The sequence below is a fragment of the Euprymna scolopes genome, chromosome 42 (genome assembly GCF_053919585.1).
Source record: "Euprymna scolopes isolate OS-2025 chromosome 42, ASM5391958v1, whole genome shotgun sequence".
In the NCBI taxonomy this organism is placed as follows: domain Eukaryota; kingdom Metazoa; phylum Mollusca; class Cephalopoda; order Sepiida; family Sepiolidae; genus Euprymna; species Euprymna scolopes.
The window spans coordinates 70,019,579-70,043,383 of NC_136523.1; the positions used below are offsets into that span (position 1 = coordinate 70,019,579).

At 32.6% G+C, this 23,805-nt stretch overlaps 1 protein-coding gene across 3 annotated transcripts in view; it reads right to left on the reverse strand.

The window, feature by feature from the left end:
* The window catches only part of LOC145267137 (UDP-glucuronosyltransferase 2A3-like), a 43,518-nt gene extending 34,482 nt beyond the window's left edge, over positions 1-9,036 (reverse strand). The window contains exon 1 of one of the 3 annotated variants that reach the window (XM_080123178.1): positions 8,883-9,027. The gene's annotated coding sequence lies outside the window, so the exon portion shown is untranslated. Of the gene's footprint in view, positions 1-8,882 lie in introns of all 3 variants that reach the window. The other 2 variants (XM_080123180.1, XM_080123179.1) reach the window with 2 other exon arrangements.
* Positions 9,037-23,805: the final 14,769 nt, after the last annotated feature.

Below are 23,805 nucleotides of genomic sequence, written 5' to 3' on the forward strand. Positions count from 1 at the left end.
CAAGACCTTCCAAAGGGCAAATGACCCCTTTTTGGGGGGGTCAACGGCCAACTAGCACCATGTGTGTTTGTGTGTATGTATGTGTGCGTTGGGGTGGACAGGGCTCCCGTAAGCCGTGGTGACGGCAACCTTTCTAGGAGAAGCAAATCTCTAATTTAAAAAACCATAAAGCGGGAGACCAGTACCCGTATTAAGCTGGTCTGCAGTTTAACTTGTTGCTGGCTATCTTGCTCTTGCTTGTTGCTGGATCTCAACATTTTGAACCGAGAGAGAGACTTAGCTGTCGTACAAAGCTAAGACTCTGTAACATCATCTGTGTATAGATACTCCCTCACGCATTTGTCTATTAAAATGGTCCTGTGGCGATGAAAGTCATTTTTGGGCTCGTATCTGAGGAAGTGGCACTCGTCTGACAAGACGTTGCAATCATCATCATGCATGTATGTATGTATGTATGTATGTATGTATGTATGTATGTATGAGTATATATGTGCATATAGGAGTATGCATGGGTGTGAGAGAAGAAAGAAAAAGAACGATCCGAATACTTTAATAAATTTTAATATGTTTGAACAAGAATAGAATAAGTCAAGTAAATGATCGTTTATTTAGTCATTTTATTTTTTTTTTCAACATTGTATGTTTTTATATATCAATTAACGAAATCTACAGTATCGTTTTGAAAAAAATAAATAAACGTGTGTGTGTGTTTGTGTGTGTGTTTGTGTGTGTGTGTGTGTGCGTGTGCGTGTGTGTGTGTGTGTGTGTGTGTAATGTTATGACCCTTTAGGCTGTGATATCATAGCGTAGTATCTGTTAACTGTGGCAAGTGGGAGCAATGGTCAAAACATTATTATTATTATTATTATTATTATTATTATTATTATTATTATTATTATTGTATTCTTGTTAATTGATTTGAGCGACGGATGGTCGCTGGATCAGTTATTATGATTAGAAGAATAAACAATTAAATTGCGAAAGAAATGATTGACGTGTGAATCGCAAAAAGAATGTGAAAATAGAAAATAGATGTAAACATTCTTTTGGGTTTTGAATAAACAAATAACTAGGTGGATTAGATTCGTATGAGACACGTAATTAGGTTACGTGGGAGAACATGTGATGTAGTTAGTTTTGGAGAGATTCAGAGAGTTGAGGATTGACCACCAGAGCAGACAGATGTCTGCACAAGGGTGGACAGACAGCTAGGAGCGGGCTGTATGAACAGAAAATGTAGAAACTGCAGATCCTGTGAAAACCAATTGAGACGACTTTAATAAATTTATATTATCTCTTCTCTTCTTCTCTATATAAATAAAATGAACTCATTTTTTCCCGTCTGATTTTGACATTAATAGGATTAAAAATCAAGATATTTCATGCAAATATAATATGCACAAACGGCAGAACAATATCTGAGGTGTGTTATAGGCTTATTATTTCTCAAATTCCTCGATAATCTTAGATTTCTATACTTTTTCTGCTGAGAAGTCACGGCCAAAATCGGTTAAGATCAATGGAAGTGGTAAAATATTTTCTCTCTAATAAATTCCTCCTCCCCCTGCCACCACTTAACACCGTTTGGGGATCGTTCACAAGGAACAGTTGAGAAGAGAACACCGGTTTGGCTTCGTAGTTCTTTCATGTCAAGTTATTTAAAATCACTAAACTAAGCTGCAGTGCTCTGTGGCGTAGTGGTTAGCGTGCTGGACAATTCACATTATATTTTCACGTTCGCGCCGACCTACCGTAGTCGTTTTTTTTTTTTTTTTTTTTTTCCTAAACAACTGGAATGGACTTTTCTTGGTGGCCGAACTGTTAACGTTGCAGATTTTTTTTTTTTTTTTTTCACACTTTATTTTCCTACTTTTACTCATGACTCCGGGTTTGATCCTTCCTACTTACCTACCATAACATTTTTTAAAACTCCCCCCCCGTCCCGGAAACAAACACTCGGGCAACGCCGGGTACCCCCGCTAGTAATTTATAATACGCTGCGTGTGTGCCTGGTCGACAGATATGATTGCGTGTGTCTAAAATTTTAATGTAAGACCTACGCGTGATATACCGACAAATATCTGGGCGCGTAATGAAGAACTATTTAAACATAGACGGAACAGACCGACCAACCCAGCTTATGAATAAAATGCGATGACGCATCCGAAAATTAAAATCATTCGAGGAGTATTTATGCATAGCTATTCATATAAATTATTAATACATAGCAAATCGATACAAAATGAATAAATTATTAATAGAAAATTAAATATGAATACGTATGCAATGAGAAAATTATGCGTAAGTAACGCCATGAGTTTATAATATAAACAATACGATGTGTGCTATATCATGAGGGGATTTATACCTGCAACGTAAACAAGTCGAATTTTCCAAAGATACAATGTCATATGTTCTGTTGTTTTCGTCTTCTCTTCTTCTCGTCTTCTCTTCTTCTCTGCTCTGTATAAATAAAATGAACTCATTTTTCCCATCCGACTTTGACCTTAATAGGATTAAAAATCATGACATTACAGGCAAATGTAACGCGTATAAACTGTAGCACATTATCTGAGGTGTGCTATAGGCATGTCACCTCTACAGTTCGTAAACAATGGTACATTCCTATATTTTTTCCGGTGAGCGTCCACTGCCAAAATCGGTTAGATTCAATGAAAGTTGCAATATCTTTTCTCTCTGTTAGATTCCTCCTTTCCTCTCTTCCCATTTACACCGCAGCGGATGCGTTCACAAGGAACATTACGAAGAAACATCGGTTTGGAATCGTACAAAGTTATTTATGCTGTTTTCTTTTTTTATGCTTTCTGTTTTTCCCATATAAAAAAAACGCGACAACGCGATTATCATTATTGTTTTCTTTTAGCTTATTTTTTTAGTTAGTGTAAGACGCAAGCTGCGGGACTAACCGGTTTTTACTTCCGGTTTTAATGACTCTAACCGTGAAATCTAACTATGAGCTTTGTTTATTAGTGCTTTCAACTCGGCATTTATTTTACACAAACATTCATTCTTTACTATTTATTATTACAACGCAACGATATCGTGAATTCACTTGCATTACACTTAAATTAAAATTAAAGCAAATAAATTAATTAAGAATTCGAGAAAACAAAAAAAAAACATTTAGAATTCGAGTGTGATGCGGGACTACTGAAACTAAACCAAAACAAACTTCACTGCGCAATTGATATTTAACCTAATTCACTTTTTACTTAATTCATCATCATTTGTTTTTTGCGCTTCCGTCTCAATGCTTCGAGTTCGAGCCCCCCTTCTCAAACTTTTTTTGGATTTTTCAAACACCCGGGCACCGCCAGACCGTTCGTATTGCATTACGTTAATTTTTTTTAATTGCCTTTTTTTAACGATTTTTTGCAATACATTGTTTGTATTTATAATACTTAAACAGGGTTATTACTTCGCTTTGTTTTCATTTACCACCCATACCACACAAGCCTCTAAAAACCCGGGCAACGCCGGGTACCCCCGCTAGTAACAATATAAAGAGTTGTTTTATGGTTTTCACTAAGAAGAACAGTTGTCTCAATTATATGGTGCTGATCGCTTCATGGTTCGTCACGCAGCGGGAAGATACAGAAGAACTCTCAAGAAAAAAAGGTATGAAGCATATATTATTCTTCTTGCATATGAACTGTAAAAATATCCCGTGTGATAAGTCTGATACAACATGATTCAAGTTACACGTCAATATCATGTCCTCCTAGCTAAACAACATACATACAATTTATACGTTTATTATCTGTCTGTTAAAAGAACAATATCTTACATCCACTAGATAACGCATGACACGTTTTAATATATAATCTCCTCCAATATAAACCAATATACAACATGTGTGTATGTGTGTAGGTGGGTGCGTACGTGCAGACAATCGAGACAACCTCGACCCACAATAAATACATAAGTCCAAGCTCTTGGGAAAGACATTCTAATTCACACCAACTTTGCTCATCATCTACATCTACTCATCAATCTCCAGCTGTATATGTGAACACGTCCATAAACGTGAGTGCGCGTATCCTGTGTATGTATATGTACGTGAAGAAGCATTTGTGGCAGTGCGCGAGCGTATATACATGTATGTTCACATTTACGAGTGTGTTCGTGGGGTGGCGTGGAAGGACTTGGTTTTGAATGGAGGCCACACAAGTTGGTGACCATTCCAAGTCGAAAATGCTGGAAGGGTCATATTCAAATAGACCTTTACCTTAATGGCTATACCCGTGCCTCTCCCCCCGCTGCTAACTCTGCCCGCTCACTCAGGTTTTCTATCATTCACACTGAAGAAGATCGAAGGATCGGTCGAAAATTATGTGCTTTTTAAGGAAACATTCTTGGTTTTTTTTTTCAAAAGACTTTTTGTATTCCTACACGTCAACACACAAAAAATAAATACAGAAAAGATATAAACATTCATATATTTTTCGTATTGATTTTTCATTCATACATATATATATATATATATATATATATATATATATATATATATATATATATATATATATATATATATATATATATATATATTGGGTTGAGCATATTGGGCAGTGATATACAAACTGTCATTAACGTATTAAGCGATGCTCTTTGTGTAAGCAAATCGAGCTTAGGCATTTGGACGATGTCAAAACATCGTTAATTCACTAGCGCACAGCAGGCGAACAGCGTAAGAGGTAAGAAGCCTTGACTGTCGTTTGGGCGTTCGGGTTTCATTCCTGGCTTAAGGTAGTTGCCTGTCTAGCCATGCTGATGAGCTGTGATACAGTGAAACAGTACTGTATGTGGATAACTCATATATATATATATATATATATATATATATATATATATATATATATATATATATATATATATATATATATATATAGTTGAATAGCGCAGGGAGTTCTCTGATTTTTTAATTCTTAATTATCTAGGTAATGTTCTCAATGCTGCAACATATATATATATATATATATATATATATATATATATATATATATATTGGGTTGAGCATATTGGGCAGTGATATACAAACTGTCATTAACGTATTAAGCGATGCTCTTTGTGTAAGCAAATCGAGCTTAGGCATTTGGACGATGTCAAAACATCGTTAATTCACTAGCGCACAGCAGGCGAACAGCGTAAGAGGTAAGAAGCCTTGACTGTCGTTTGGGCGTTCGGGTTTCATTCCTGGCTTAAGGTAGTTGCCTGTCTAGCCATGCTGATGAGCTGTGATACAGTGAAACAGTACTGTATGTGGATAACTCATATATATATATATATATATATATATATATATATATATATATATATATATATATATATATATAGTTGAATAGCGCAGGGAGTTCTCTGATTTTTTAATTCTTAATTATCTAGGTAATGTTCTCAATGCTGCAACATATATATATATATATATATATATATATATATATATATATATATATATATATATATATATATATACTAGCAGAGTGCCCGAGATCGAATGATGATCAACGAATGTCTAACACGCCCATATTTTTATTGTCATCGAAATTGGTGAAATCGCCCAATTTTTTTTCCATCAAATCGATTGATTGCATGCTATCACGGTGCCCCAGGAGGAACCTCTCGCAGTTCACAATTTCTTGTAGACAACCAATTGTTGATTTTATAAAATTATTGTTATACATAATGGCTTGAATAAAAGTTTAAAAGCAAAAGTCAAGTATCATACTTCAATTGTGCTTAATTCAGAACGCGCCTCTGTCACATCAATGAACCCACTGTTGATTTTATATGCCTGGCCTTACTGGTTGTGCGGTGATAATGGCTTGAATTTAAGTCTAAATTAAAAATGTCAAGTATCATGGTTCAATTGTTCTTTAAACAGAAACTTTCATTTTTAAAGCACCCCTGTCATATCAAAGATTTGTTGATTTTATATGCTTTTTATAAGCTTTTCGACTTGTATGGTAATACAACTTCTCACATACAATACTCCATACATGGGCGAATGGTGGCCTTATTGAGGTACAGGATACTTTCAGGTGTCAGTAGTTTTCTAGCACGGTAGAGAGAACCTACCTTCTTCGCAGTGGCCCTGGCAATGTTTTCAATGTAATTGTTCCAACTCATGTTTTCTGTGAACGTTAGGCCAAGCAGTTTGAAAGATGTACTCTCAGATAGGGAGTCACTTGCCATTGCTATTGGTGGCAGAGAAGGTTTCTTGTAATTATTGAAGGAAACCAGTTTAGTCTTGGCAACATTGAATGTGACCATCCATTTTTGTCCCCATTCCACTACAGATCGGAGGTCATCCTCTAGTGTTTTTGTCATTTTTTTTAGTTGTGTTCATTTGTTTTCCTGTCAGTTATAGAGTGTGGTGTCATCAGCATATATACCCATCTCAGAGGCAGTTTTGTCGAGGAGGTCATGAATGAATATTAGGAACAATAGAGGTCCAAGGATAGACCCCTGGGGCACTCCCGCATTTATATCATATTGTTTAGATGTATGACCGTCGAGGACAACCTGGATTTTTCCATTATCTAAGAAGGATCTAATTATGTTAAGAATTCTACCAGTGATACCGTATGATTTAATTTTCCTGAGGAGACCCTTATGCCATATCCTGTCAAAAGCCTTAGATATATCTAGAGCTACCGCTCTGCCCTCCCCCACTTTGTCCAGTGAATGGTATATACGTTCTAGATTACAGTGAGGATGTCTGCTGTGGAACGGGCTTGTCTAAATCCATATTGTTTGTCAGTAAGAAGTTTAGCATCTGTAAGGTGAAGGACTAGATCATGGTTAATTATGGTCTCAAATATTTTGGCAAAAAGTGGAAGGAGGCCAATGGGGCGATAATTTGATGGATCAGTTCTTTCGCCAGAATTCTTGAATACTGGTACCACAGAAGCAGTTTTCAAACAGCCCGGAAAGCATGATTCATTAAAGCATTTGTTGTAGAGTTTGGAGAGAACTAGAGCTACTTCGGTTGAGCACTTTTTTAATAGCACAGCTGGAATGAGATCAGGTCCACATGCTTTTGGGGTGTTAAGGTTTTTTATGATAGCATGCACCTGAGCAGGGGTGATTTTTTATGATAGCATGCACCTGAGCAGGGGTGATTTTTTATGATAGCATGCATCTGAGCAGGGGTGATTTTTTTATGACAGCATGCACCTGAGCAGGGGTGATTTATATATATATATATATATATATATATATATATATATATATATATATATATATATATATATATATATATATATATATATACTTTCTCCCTATATATATTTATACTCGTAACCAAATTGAATATTGAAATGCTCATATCTTTGGTTCTTTGGGTCGAAACTATATGAAAACTTTCAGGTTTTTGAAGATTATAATACTATTCTGTGGTTAAAATTTTTATAACAACTGGTTTAAAAGAACCTATATTTCAAAACCAATAAAATATGCCCATATATATATATATATATATATATATATATATATATATATATATATATATATATAAATTTGGCCAAATTAGCATATATATATATATATATATACACACACACATATATACACATACATATATGTATATACGTATATATATACACATACATATATATACATATATATATACATATATACACATACATATATATACATATATACACATATATATATACATATATACACATACATATATATACATATATATATTTATATATATACATATATACACACACACGCATATATATATATATATATATATATATATATATATATATATATATATATATATATATATATATATATATACTTCCCCACAAATTACAACATGGTCGTCTTCAGGTCCAATTTAAACAAATACAAATCGAAGTAAGCAAAGTTTGTCCACTCCATTAATCGTTTTAATCTATTCATAATATCGTTTAATTATTCAGCCGAACATTTCATTAACAATTCTTATCCTCAATTCACTTTGATAAATGCTGATTGCCTAGTACAACCAATAATAAATTAAAGAAATAATTGTATTCAACGTTAATGCGGGTTTCATTTCTAGTCATCCAATTATTGCATGTTAAAAGCTTCCACTTAATATTTTAACACAAAGATTTGCTGAAAAATTTAAAACCACAGACGACTTTCTATTCAAAAGTTTAAATAACGTTTCGAAATTTTTTAGATGAGGATTGATATTTTGTATTATTTTTATTATTTGGACCGTCGGTTTAGGTTATTCTCACATCTCATGACGCAACGGATAAAAGTGCTGAGTATAATCAATTTTAAGAGATGGTCTTTTGAAGGTTAAATGTTCAATCGTCAAACAAGCAAAAGTAGAAATACAATTATTAATTATTTAAAACTTTTATCCCCTCATGACTGACCTGACGAGAGCATGTGGCTTCTGTGAATTAAAAAACAGAAAGTGCCTTTCGAAATTATGTGCAGATTCATGATTTCGAATCTGAATAGTATAGTTTAAATACTTCCAAATTATTAAAAAGTAATTCACTTTTTAAAATAATTGCTGAAATTTCGAACGGTTATAAAGTAGTTCATGAAGTAGTTCATTCTTTGTTTTGCTTTTTTTTTCGTGTTTGTTTGTTTTTTGTTTTTTTTGCTTTGTCTTGTTTTCTTTTACTATATTAACAAAAACTTAAAATAACTGATCTGTTTACGAAAAAAATGAGTATGCATTCTGGTGGATTTAATTTCGTAATTAAATTAATCTGATACCGAAACTTCACATATAACAAATAATACAGGTTGTTTTGAGAATCAACACGAGACATAAGAAATAAATTAACTTTTAAACGATAATAAACATTCATTTGAAAAGACAGTTTTAAAATATTCATACGTACCTTATGTTTTGACGTGTGATTTCTTCTTGGTGGTTGCGAAGGAGATAACAAACTATATACTTTTATTCAAGGCACGAAATTAGGACTGGACTCGGGGTAACATGATCAGAATGGGCTTTCTTATACACACCCATTATATATATATATATATATATATATATGTGTGTGTGTGTGTGTGTGTGTGTGTGTGTGTGTGTGTGTGTGTGTGTGTGTGTGTGTGTGTGTGTGTGTGTATGTATCGGATGTACCTACTACTAATCTTTGTTTCGCTTCGCTTCATTTTTTAAAATCATGTCGGTCGGTTTGGGGGTTATTTTTAACATTGTTCGTGTGTGTCGTATATTGCTGAGCAGAATTATCTAATTATAGCTATGTTTACAACTTTGCTTGAGAAATTTAAAAAATAACACTTAGAATATGAGGTCAAATAATAAAAAGCTGTTTGCGTGGTGGCATTTGCTTAAGAAAAATTTGTTTTTAACTATTCGTTTGTGCTGCGTTTTTTTTTTTTTTTTTTTTTTTTTCTAAAACAACAAATGGTTTACAACATATCCAATTCGTTATTATTTAATTAATTTAAATTTTAAAAAATTACAAAAAAGTAAAATGGAAAAGTAGTTTGCTTGGGGCATTGCTGGTAAACAAATATGTAAGCAATTGCTGTCAGAATGTAGAATGCTGAGGGGTCGAAGTGACACAACGTATGAACAAAAACAAACAAACAAACGAAGGTCTTATTAATATTGTAATCTTTGTATCTCTATTTTCAAAATCAGCCGCATATATAAATCAGCAAATATAAATTTATTCTTTAAAATAACCGGCATGACAAATGTCTTTGATAATTTTGAGAATTTACAAGTCTTTTTAATTTATATATAAACCCAATTAAACCAGAAATGGGTAGAATTAGCAAAGCAATACTTTCTAGAGTAAACAAACAAATCAAACAAGGCCTAGAATTAAACCAGTGGGCAAATACTGCCGAAGCAATCACTTGGTTTAAAAATATAGAAAACGAAAATAAATGCACGTTTATACAGTTCGACATCATAGACTTATATTCCTCGATATCGGAAGAACTTTTCAACGTTGCCCTAGAATTTGCCGAGGCATGCGGCGCTGATCCTCGGAAGAAATCAACATCATTAAAAAATGTAGAAAATCAGTTCTAATAAACAACAATAACCAATGGATAAAAACTAAAATAACAAATTCGTTTGATTTGGCGATGTGTGCCAGGGATTCTGCAAAGGCATCAGATCTTGTGGGATTATTCATTCTATATACCCTCACAGGCTTATTTGATACTACGGATATCGACCTATATAGAGATGATGGACTAGCTATAATAAAAGACCCCAACAAAGTCAAGGGAGATAACTTTAAGAAAATCATACACAAGGGAATGAAAAAATTAGGCCTAAAAGTAGACGTATTAGCTAACATAAAAATAACAAACTTCCTGGACGTCACGTTAAATTTAGATAAAAACACATATCAACCCTACTTAAACCCTACTTAATACGTAAACCCTAAGTCCAATCACCCACCATCAATTATAACACAGATTCCTAACTCGATCGTAAGTAGACTCAGCAATAACTCAAGCGATGAAAATGTATTTAACAGGTCAACCAATATCTATGAAACAGCTCTAAAAAATAGTGGATACAAAAAATATTGATATCAAATATAAGCAACAAAACACCAATAACTATAATAACATTAAAAATTGAAGAAAAAGAAATATAATCTGGTATACGGAGCCATACAATCAAATGTTAAAAACAAAACTTGGCAATAAATTTCTAGATCTTATCGAAAAGCACTTTCCCGCAACCAACCCCTGAGATGATAATTAAAGCACATAATAACAGAATACTAAATAAAAGCAATGAAAGCAACAACAAAATAAACAATAAAAAGTGGACACCATAACAAAAGACACATATGTAACTAGTAGAAATAATAATAATAATAATAATAATAATAATAATAATAATAATAATAATAATAATAATAATAATAAACCAACTCCGGGCAACAACAACCATACGAGAAATAAAAATAAAAATACTAATAACGAACAAGGTAAATGCAATTGTAGTACCGCACACTCTGCCCACTTCAAAATAAATGTCTAACCAAAAGTATAGTTTACCAGGCCATAATATTTGCGGAAGAAAACCCGAATAACAAGACATATTACGTAGGTATGACTTACTTAGATTTCAAAAATCGATATTATGACCACAAAAGTACATTCAATAATAAAAAAACATCGTATGAAAACAATGCTAGCAAACAAATACTGGGAACTCAAGGAAAGCGGACGTTCGCCGGTAGTCGAATGGAAAATAGTAAGACAAGCAAACACATGTAGTGACCTAGACGATCCATGTAGATTATGCCTTTATGAAATATTTGCTATCCTATGCTTTAAAGAACTGCAACATCTATATATATATATATATATATATATATATATATATATATATATATATATATATATATATATATAAACTAACATATAAAAATAAAAAATTATCAAAAAAAATTATAAGATTTAAAACAGGTCAAGACACTAGATATCTACGCTAAATAGCACACATAAAAGAACGGGTCAACCGGAGGTCAAATGGGCATTTGTCCTGTAAGTGCCTGCTTATTGGCTGATTAGGAAGGGCGCAGTGGATACTGGAAAGCTGAGTGGCTAACTTAAAACTCAATAGAAGGTGCGTATATAAAAACGCGAGACAACCACAAAATTCTCGCATAAGCCTGAAGAATCCTAGAGCGGATGAAACACGGAATATTCAGTGTAGCTTAATCGCCATATATATTTTATAACTTACTAACTAGCTCTACCTACGTATTGAGCACTGTTGAAGTAAATACTTAATGTTTATGCATAAATTTATACTTTCGTATATCAATTTTATGTGAGTAAATGAAGTAGTTATATATAATTTTAAATAAACCGGGCACTTCGCAAGCCCAAACCTTTTTTAAGCCCCCTCTTGGCTTTCTCACTACCATTTATAGGAAGCCTACTTTTACTGGCTTATATGTGGTCGTCCTTTGTGCACAAATCACGCAAGGTCGGCTTAATTAATACGCTGATACATAGAGCTCTCATGATATGCTCACCTAATAGATTAGACTCCGAACTTGAAAAGATCAGAGAAATATTTATCAATAATGGTTATCCCTTAGACCTTATTGAAGACTGCATTGACAAGAAGGTTGATGATTTCAAATCCCCTAAAAAGTTTGGGCCTGCGAAGTGCCCGATTTATTTAAAATTGCCGTGGATTGGGGACAAGAGCATTAAACTGTTAGAAGTGTTTGTAAGTGCTTCTACTCTGCTTCCTTGCGTTTGGTATACACTACGAGACCTGCTTTTCCCTCTTTTCGAAAAGATAGTTTGCCTTACACCCAAATTAGTAATATTGTTTATCAATTTAAATGCCAGTGCAATGCTGGTTATGTTGGGCGGACATCTTTGCATTTGCTAACTCGTATAAACCAGCACGTTCCATCTACAATCAGACAGGGGAGGGGAGGATCTGGTAGTCTTCCTCCTTCCGTAGCCTTGGACTCTGCCATTGGCCAGCATTTGGTTGATAATACATGCTGTGCTGAAAAATATAAAATGAAGTGGTTCGAGGTACTACACAGAGCAGACTCCAAAAACCATTTAAAGATTTTGGAGTCTGTCTCTATTGCGGTTCGAAAACCTTCTTTATACCGGCAAAAGGAGACAACGAAAACATTATTTCTCTTTGGGGAACTTTGACCCGTTTTTCCCCACCCCCCTCTTTCCCCTCTTTGTGCCAAGGTTTAGTTTTTAATCGCTTTTAAACGTAATTTCAGACTAAATATTTCTTTTAATCGTTTTTTTTTTGGGGAGGGGGTACACTCAAATTCCCCCGTAGTGCTCTTTAATTTCGCCAGTAATATTGGTTTTGTATGCTATCGATTTCTCCTGATGAGATGATAGCCGAAAGAGCTCTCGATGAATTCCCGTATATTGTATTCAAATCCATATATATATATATATATATATATATATATATATATATATATATATATATATATATATATATATATATATAAGCAAGCGGAGGCGCCTGTCCTTGCCCAGTTGTAAAATACTCTTGAATATATTTTGTTCATGCAGATTTCTTATTTATTATTACAGAGCCAATTCTCTATTGAATATATATATATATATATATATATATATATATATATATATATATATATATATATATATATATATATATATATAGTACTGATTGAAAAAGATTTTTAAGAATTACTTGGGTGCCATCAGCGAAAATCGAGGCTCAAACATTTAGCACTCGTTTCCTCCGTTTGAGCTATCGACATAAAAGATTTAAATTTAAACTATTTCAAGCTATTATTTAATTTGCAGAAGCACAAAAATAGAAATGTGTCGGCAAGTTGAAATCAACCTTTTGCATTTAAACTTGCTGACTTATTTTTGTACGCATTATTTATCCATCCAAACAAAGATTTTACTCGTTATAAACCACCCTAGGTGTATAATTACTATTTCCTGTTAATTTTAGTGTAATATGACAGCAGTTTAAGATTGTATTGGCTAAATATTTTCACACAAACGCACTGTTTTACTTATATAGAAGATATACATACATATATATATAAATATACATATATATATATAAACTCACACACACACGCATATATATATATATATATATATATATATATATATATATATATATATATATATATATATATATATATATATATATATTATAATATATATATATTAAAGTTTGTTTTTGAAATGTCGTTACTTTCAATGTATACCGTTTTCGTTTAACTGGTCTAGATTGTAATTTTAAAAACCAGTTAAACGAAAACGGTATACATTGAAAGTAACAACATTTCAAAAACAAACTTAAAAATTTTTTTTACTGGTACAAGCCGTGAATTCCTTTCTTAAAAGAATTCGATGGAGGATCTTCCACCACAAAAGTACAGAAGAAAAAACACAGATGGATGCACACAAACTAACCCGAATTACACAATTGTAAATGAAAACACAGAAATCCCTTATGATAGAAAATATAAAATTAAATCCAGAAAATTCCCACCAGTAAGTTCTGCCTTAGAAGCGTTCGAATTAGACATGTTAAAATGGATAAAAAAAATCAAGAAGAAACACAGTTACATGAACTCAACAATGGAAAAAAACAATAATACCTTTAAATATATTAAAGACAATCCGAACTTGATGATTCCAGCAGACAAAACCATGAATATATACAGCATGGATTTTGAAACCTACAGCAACCTAATTATGAAGGAACTCAATAAAAACTATAGAGTAGCAAGTAATGAAGAACTGAATAGTTTAAACTCTGAAACCTTAAAAATAAGTGAAAAAATGAACATACAGGATAAGATAGAGGGAAATACACCACTGTGCCCACGTTTTACCCTAAAAGATCATAAACCAGAATTCAACAATAATCCTAGCATTAGACTGATTTCTCCATGTATTTCAGATTTGGGAAACATTAGCAAAAACATATTAGACGAAATCCTACCTAGATTAAAAAACAAAATTTACCATAATCTGTGGAAATCATCGGAAGAGGTAATTGAATGGTTCAGCACACTACCCCAAGGCAAAAATAGAAAATTCCTTATGTTTGATATAGATTCATATTACCCCTCTATTTCACCAAATCTCTTCGAGAAAGCAATAGAACTAGCTAGAAAAATAACAATGATAACAAAATTAGAATTAGACATTATAAGACTAGCAAGAAGAACTCTAATTAAATATGATAACAAACTATGGACCAGAAAGAATAGAAACCTCAATTTTGACGTCACAATGGGGTCCCCGGATTAAGTTTCAACCTCGCACGACTTCGTCCCAAAACCAAAACCACCTTATGCGAAATGCAAAAACTACAATATGCTGACGACAACGCCACTCCAGGTCAGACGGTAGAGGACCTGCAGTCGTTAGCAGACCGCACATAACTCTGCATATGAAAGGTTTGGGATGCAGATCAACACGGACAAGACCAGGACCCTCGTCCAACATCTGCCAAGACAGACGCTCCCAGCCCTTAATATCACAATTAACCAACCACTAGAGGATGTAGATCAATTCTTTTATCTTAGAAGCAATTTAACATCTACTTCTACATGGACGTGGAGAACAGAATAAGAGCAACCCATTCCGCCTTTAAACGACTCAGCTGGCGCGTATTTAACAACCGCGCACTTACAATGACCACGAAGATAATGGTGTTCCGGGCAGTTGTCCTTTCCACGCTCCTGTACGCCTGTGAAACGTGGACACTATAGAGAAGAGAAATAAAACATCTGAAACGCTTCCACCAAACAAAATTAAGGCAAATTATGAAAATACCCTGACAGAGCCATATCTCCAACTCTGGAACGTGCCAAAATGACAAGTGTTGAGGCCACTATTATCCCCCACCGCCTCTGCTGGACAAGCCACGTCCACAGAATGCAAAACTGAAGGCTTCCCAAGAGAATGATGTACGGAGAACTGGCAAAAGGAAACAGACCACGAGGAGCACCAAAAATGTGCAACAAAGACCAGCTGAAGCGCACTTTGGCAGCAACTGACATCGACCACTCCTCGTGGGAAGAGGTTGCCATGGACAGGAAAGCTGTACACCGTGGCAGTGCTTACTTTGAGGAGGGAAGGAGAAAAAGGGAAGAGGCTGGGAGAAGAAGGAGAAGGGAGCGAGAGCAAACCCATCTCCTTACCCTTCCCTGTAAGCACTGTCCGGGGCTCTTCCGCCATAGAATCGGACTGTACAGCCATGTATCACATAGGCACCCACCCACCTGACGACAGGACCCAATGCTCAGATACGAGTAGGAGCCGACGACGACGATGATACATATATATAAATATAAATTTTGGGTGAACTAAATAAAAGGCGACGGAAAAGGATCTTTATAGATTAAATTTTTAGAATTAAGAATATGTGAAAAAAATGAACATTCAGAATAAAATAGGAATATATACACCACTTAACCCTCGGTTTAATTGAAAGACCACAAACCTGACTTCAACAATAAACCAAGCATTAGATTAATTGCACCGTGTAACTATTGCACTAGGTAATATTAGTAAAAAAAAATAGATAGGATTATATCAACTTTAAAATCTAAAAACAACATAAATTTTGGTTTTCTTCTAGGGAGGTGATAGATTGGTTCCAGAAAATTCCTAAAAATCAGAACAGAAATTCATTATGTTTGATATTGACATAATTATCCTTCTTTAACTCCTGAACTATTCGAAAGAGCATTAAATTGGCAGAAAGTGAAACAGATATAACTAAATTAAAAATAGAGATTATAAGACCAAGAAGGAAAGCCTTAATTAGACCAAATGATGAATTATTGATAAGGAAAGATAGAGATAACCATTTTGATATTACGATGGTATCGCTAGACAGCGTAGGTAACTGACCTGGTAGGTCTGTCGTTGCTGAAGGAGATGTACATAAAAAAATACCGGGTTTAAATGGGGAGGGTTAGGGTTAGGGTTAGGGTTAGGGTTAGGGAGCTATATATAGAGAGATGATGCATTAAGCGATTGAATTACAGAAAAAATTAAAAAGAAATTAAAATATTTTTAATGACCTTAAGTTAAAAATAACAATAGACAGCAATTGTAAAATAGTGAATTTCTTAGATGTAATGCTTATGAACCGTATCACAAACCGAACCAAACACTATTCTATATAGATTATAAACCGAATCATCCTAAATGTATGAAAAAAGGTATGGTCTCCAGTATATATAAAAGAATATCGGAGTTATATCAACATGAGAATATATTTAATAAGAACAAGGATTATTATGATGAAGCTTTAATTAGATCAGGATATCATGGTAAAATCAAATATAGAACAAACTGCACAATGGCAATGAAATAAAGAAGAAATACTAGAAATAAAAATAAGTATAAAAATAATAAGCAGAATAAAAAGAATGAAATTAAAATAATGAAGAAGCATATAATGGTGATAATAATAATATTAAAAATAAGAGAAATAAACGGAAAAAAATAAGTCTGGTTTAATCCGCCTTTTAGCAAACATATTCAAAATAATATTCCTAAAAAATTCTACAAAATTAAAAAATATTAATTCAAATTAATTTCACTTGAAACATTTTATGTCATTAATTTCAATTTTAAAATAACTTCCCCCAGAGAATAGATTAACTAAACTTATTAATAACAACACAGTTAAACTTTCATTCTCAATCGTTGCCGATTTAGGCAATACTATAACAGGTTCTAATAATGGTAAAATAAACAAAATCAGGTTAACTAAATTTGGAGAGAAAATGTAACTGTAAAATACCTAACGAATGTCCACTGGATGGCAATTGCTTAATTTTTTAAATTGTATACCAATGTGAAGTTAAAAAGGATGATAGTAAGAGGATATACCAAGGGGAACGGGGTATTTTTTAAAGGACAGGTTCAGAACTATGTTGTAATATAATTTTAAATAATACAATGCTGAAAATTTTAAATAATACAATACTGAAAATGAACCGAAATAGGTATGTGAATAATGATAGAAATGAGGAGAGAACAAAAATAATTATTACAAATAAAATGAGGAACACAACTGCATTAGGTGATTGGGTAAGGGAACTACATAAAATAAAAAGTTTTAATTAAAATGGTCAATAGTAGATAAGGCTAAAAGTATAAACCTAGTAAATCAGAAAGATGTAATCTGTGCTTACTAGATAGTGAATTCTAAAGAGGAAATCTTAAACAAAAAGTTAGATGCTATGCAAAGCTGCTGTCTTCATGGGAATAAATTCTTGTTATGATGCCTGAAACCTGATTGAAATAAATTTATAAAGGAAACTTTACTGAATATATTGAGGGTTGAAATGTAAGTGTGAAAAGAGAAATCTTAATTTTAATATTAAAATTTCAATAAATAAATTAGTAGATCTTCAACTTAACATAATAAAATAAGCATGACTTAACATAATAAATAATAACAACTTAACAATAAAATAAGCATAACCTAAATATGAGAAATAGTAATCGTTATGGATAACAAAATTACACCCGAGCAATTTCAACAGCACAGAACGGGAAAAAATTATAAAATTAAATAACTGCAAGATATTGTGACAGGCAGGCTTAAATGGAGTAAAATAAATTTAATAAAAATAAAATATAAAGTCAAAAATATAGGGGAAATTAAACTAAGATAAGTATTAATAAGTTAATGTTAGAATTACAAGTTTAAAATTAATTAAGGGTAATTAATAAATAGTTAAGTAAAACTATTGAAATATAAATGCATAAAACTTAGTGAAATTGGTAAAGTGATAAAAATTTAATAAACACAGTTATCTCATTTACAACGTTTAGAATTTAAGAATGCTATTTAACAGAAAAATAAAAGAAATATTAAAATTGATTAGTTATATGAAATTAATGGCATAAAATGTTTCAAGTGAACTTAATTTGAATTAATATTTTTTAATTAATTTTAATTAACATTTTAATTACAATTTCTTCCTAATAAATAAAATATTAAGGAAAATCAATCATGAGATCGTAGATGCAAACAAAAACTGATATGAAACTATCATGGACTAAAAAGAATATAGTTGGGACATTTAAATTTAAACTAGAATTTCAGATGTAGCTTAGTATTTAGAAAATAAGCCAATTAAATAAATAATTTGGAGAAGAAAAATAATTATTTAAAAACACACAGAGGATTCGTGTAATAATAAGGTAAATAATTGGTTGAAATATAATTTGAAAAGTAAAAATACGAAAAAAGGGGCGATCTATAAATTACGGAAAATAATTAAACAAAAGAATTGGGTGGGGGAAGGTTCAAGTGTTTGATCACTTAAATAGGGATTAAAAAAATGTATAAATAGTGTATTTCACCGTCCGGAGAGAGGCTATTTTTGTAATATTTTTGAATGACATAAGATTTGAAATTGTTCGAATGGTGACGAAACAACTGTAACGAATATGAAAATACAGAATATAATGCTCACTTTTTTTATTTTTATTGTCTTGATTTTGTAAAAATAGTATATGAATTTTAATCGATTATAAAAATTGATAATCATGAAGCTTAATAACTGAGTCAATTAATTTTGACTTTATTCTTTTGGTATATGAACATTACTGGATTTTGATACATTTTATTATTTAAAAATTTTGGTTAACAAATACTGATAAGGAGCCTTGACTGCCGTACAAACGGTCGGGTTTCAATCCTGGCTTGAGGTAGTTGCCTGTCTAGCCGCACTGATGAGCTATGAAACAGCGAAACAGTACTGTATGTGGATGACTATATATATATATATATATATATATATATATATATATATATATATATATACACACATTCCCGATGATTCCTGAAAGGATGAAACACTAGTGCCTGTAAGTATTTAATAATTATTATAGTATACACACACACACACACACACACACACACACACACACACACACACACACACATATATATAAAGTTGAATGTGTGTGTGTATCTGTGTCTGTGTGTGTATCTGTGTGTGTGTGTGTGTGTGTGTGTCTAGTCACGAACAGGTGCCTATATGGTTGACAATTTTAAAAAACTGAATGCATATAATGATAGAAGATGTATTGAGACACAGGAATGGATATGTTTGATCTGGCAGAACGGTGGTTCATTAAAATTGTGGGGTGAGCGTTACCACCTGGTCCACAAAGTATGGAAATAAAAAATTTAAAAATTAAAAAAAAAAAAACATTTACAAGTGTTTTTGATATAGATGTACATAAGAATAATTTGATAAGTATATTTTAACTTAAATAGGGATGGTATAAAATTGTGGGGTCTACGTTCGCGCCTGGTCTGCATAGAATGGAAATAGGCACAAACATTAATAAAGACTTTTCTTCGTAAGTATACTTTGATAATTAGTTTGAAGAAATATGGTATAATAAAATTATGGGATGTTCGTTCGCACCTGACCTCCATAGAATGGAAATATGTCACAAAGTTTAACAAGGGTTTTTAATATAGATCCACAGAATATTGTGATAAGTATTTCAGTGTGAACAGGTATGGTATAATAAATTATGGGGTTTATCTATTTTATTTTATTTTTTTTTCATTACTTTGATTTTGATACCCCCAAATTCGAAGTTTCTTTACAACCGTTCCTTTTCATAACCTATCATACTTTCATAAATCAGAGTCCATTTTCTGTAGGCTGTATTTGAACCCAGTCAACGACGGGTACTTTTGCTAGTATATATATATATATATATATATATATATATATATATATATATATATAGGGATGGTATAAAAAAAAAAGCAAAAGCACCCGTCGTTGACTGGGTTAAAAAAAAACAGCCTATATGTATATATATATATATATATATTCGTCTTCCTGTCTGTTTGTTTGTTTGTTAACAATTTGATTAATATATACAAAAGGTTCCTTACTTTACTTTCATTTATTTCTATATATAGTATGATTCTTGCAAAAATATACAATTAAGAGATCAGGTCATTTGCATATAATATATTTGATATAAATGCGGGAGTGCCCCAAGGATCTATCCTGGGACCTCTGCTGTTCCTGATATTCATAAATGACCTCCGCGACAAGATTACCTCTGAGATGGGGATATATGCTGATGACACCACACTCTATAGCAGGCACGACAGGAAAACAAACGAACATATATCTAAAGTAATGGCAGAAACACTAGAGGATGACCTCCAATCAGTAGTGGAATGGGGACAAAAATGGATGGTCACGTTCAATGCCACCAAGACAAAACTGGTTTCATTCAATAATTACAAGAAACCTTCTCTACCACCTATAGCAATGGCCAACGACTCTTTATCTGAGAGTACGTCTCTCAAGCTCCTTGGCCTAACGTTCACTGGAAACATGAGTTGGAACAGTTACATCAAGGGCATTGCCAGGGCCGCTGCAAGGAAGGTGGGCTCTCTCTACCGTGCTAGAAAACTTTTAACACCCGAAAGTATCCTGTACCTCTATAAGGCCACTATTCGCCCATGTATGGAGTATTGTTGTCATATTTGGGCCGGTGCATCGGCTACTAGTCTCTCGCTCCTTGACAGGGTTCAAAAGAGAGTCGCAAATCTGATAGGCCCTAAACTGGCATCAAAACTCCAGCCTCTGTCCCATCGTCGAAACGTTGCATCCCTCTGCCTGTTCTACAAGTATTATAATGGTGAATGCTCTGAAGAACTGCAAGCACTTGTGCCCCCACGACGTGAACACCCTCGACAGACCCGACAAGCTGCAAAATCCCACCCCCACACTGTAGAGATCCCTAGATGTAAAAGATCCTTCTACTCCAGTAGTTTCTTCCCCAGAACTGCTAGACTTTGGAATTCCATTCCGGGTCACTGCTTCCCCAACTGTACTGACATGCATAAGTTCAAGTGCAACGTGAACCAACATCTCGCTGCCCTAATCCCTACATAGTACCCCAGTAGATGTTTCCCCTGATAGTAGCCCCCTACACCAAAGTGGCAATGTGCCTTGTTTGGGGTGAAAATGTAATAAAAAAAAAAAATAAAAAAAAATATGGCATTAAGAAAAATCAATTTTATTAAATAGCGGTATCTTAGTTAATGTTTCTAGCGAGAGAATTGTTTTAAGTGTTCTATTTAAAATTGTTATTTGATAAATTTTAAACAATAATTAGATGGATAATATATTTAATATAATTTATTTGGAATTATTATTCCAACATCGATTTTTAAAAAAACTTTTAGAGTTATTTGCCCCTTAGAATCTTCCGTTGTTTGTTTTTATCATTCTTTAAACCTATACAGAAATCGGTAACTTTTAACACCTAAAAAAAATAAAGATCTACTGCCCCCCTCTAAATTCCACAATTTACACTTTTCTTTCTTTTTTCACGTTAATCTCATCGATTACAAACTTAAATTTCTAATTAAAAAAGGTCAAATTTTACGACGTGACCCAGCGTCGTTTAACCCCTAAAAAAAAGAAAGACATACTTTTGGGGGCCTAATGCGTTTAAACAGCCTTTATAAATGTAAGAAGAAATTTTGAAAAGAAAATTAACATTTTAGAGTGGGGGATCATTTTTCTATATAAATTTAATGTAAAATACCATCCACTTTTTGGCCACAAAGCGTTCAATGAAACATTTCATCTCTAGCATTTTTTCAAGTTTGGTGATCGAAGAGGGGGGAGCAAACATGACAAATACAATTTGCTTTGTTTTTTTGGTGGTGATGGGGGCGGGAATTACATTTGAAACATAAAATAACGATAAATTTAATTAATTTTTATGACACGATTCTGTACTTTAACCCAACAATTTTTATAAACAAAACGAACCCCAAAATATGACAAATTCAATTTTTTTTTTACATTAGAAACATAAAATGACGAAAATTTTCATTTAATTGTTTTTGGAATTAATTTTTGGAAGATTTTTTTAGGGTTCTGCCTACTTGGCTTTTTTTTTTTGCGATCGAACGGGCATTCGCTGCTATTTTTATTGAAACAAAAGTTGTAATGATTTATTTTTAATAATTTTACGTTTCTTTCCAGTGCTCAATATTCGGAGAATAGTTTCTTCTCTTTGTATTCCTTCTGCTGAAATATCTGGTGGATAGAGTATCACGCACTTCTTCTTTTTTGGGGCGATTACATTTACATGTTTTCATCCGTTCTTTTATTGTTGAAATTGTTGTGGGGTATTCACGTTTCCCATGATGAAAATGATTAGTAGGTACAGTCAATTTTATGGCTGCTTCAGTAGGGAGGGGGCATGGTTTTTAACGCCGGCTAATCATAATATTTTTTTAATTTTCGATTACTTTTTTATTGTGTTTGAAAGATTATAGTTTAAAGTTAATTTCTCCAAGAAAAAGTGTGTGAAATAAAATGGAATAATTTTATCTCAAATCTGAAAAAACCCTACATTTCACGTAAAAATACATCATGACAAAGATCGTGTTTACATTTTTCTGCCAAGAAAAATATAAGTTTTCTGGATTTATTTCCAAGTTAAGTATTAACTTAAAGTCTTAAGATAATGAATTAATACAATAAATGTACTTAACTTTTGCTGAAAAACAATAATTATCCAAAAATGTGACACAGGTACAACGAGACTTGTTTATCGTATAAAAAAAAACTATGGCGCAAATTCAAATTTGTCTGGAAGAACAAATTAGACATAATTTATTTTTTTATTTAACATTATTCCGGCATATTGGGCGACAGTTTTTTAGTCGCACCCCCCTTTCCTTCATTTAAAAATGCATAAAAGTTAATTAAATTAATTAATTATACTACTGACAATTTATTTATTGAAAAAAAAAAGTTAGCACGATTATTTATTAGTATAAATACAGAATTGCAATTGGTTAATAAACAATTTATAATTATTGAAAAAATTACACACTAAAAAATACAAACCTAGGTTAAAATTTATCAGAATGTTTACGTGAAATTTAAAGTTGATAAACACAAACAGGCGGGTAGTTGAAGAGAGGAGGAGGGTGGGCAAAACAAACTGGTTTTCTTTTCAAGTGTGTGCATCCGTACTTACTGACATAGAACGTTCGTATAATTTTTACTATTTTTTTAATTAAATCATTTTTCTATGTTCCTGTTTTTAAAATTATTTTTTTACTTTATTTTCCAAGATTATACAAACATTATCTTACGTTGAAAATTATACGTTCATGCGTGCAATGGAAAATATTAGAATCTTACATGGAAAGATTACGTTAAAAATATAAGCGTAAAAAAAGTAGAAATAATTTTTGCAAGTATA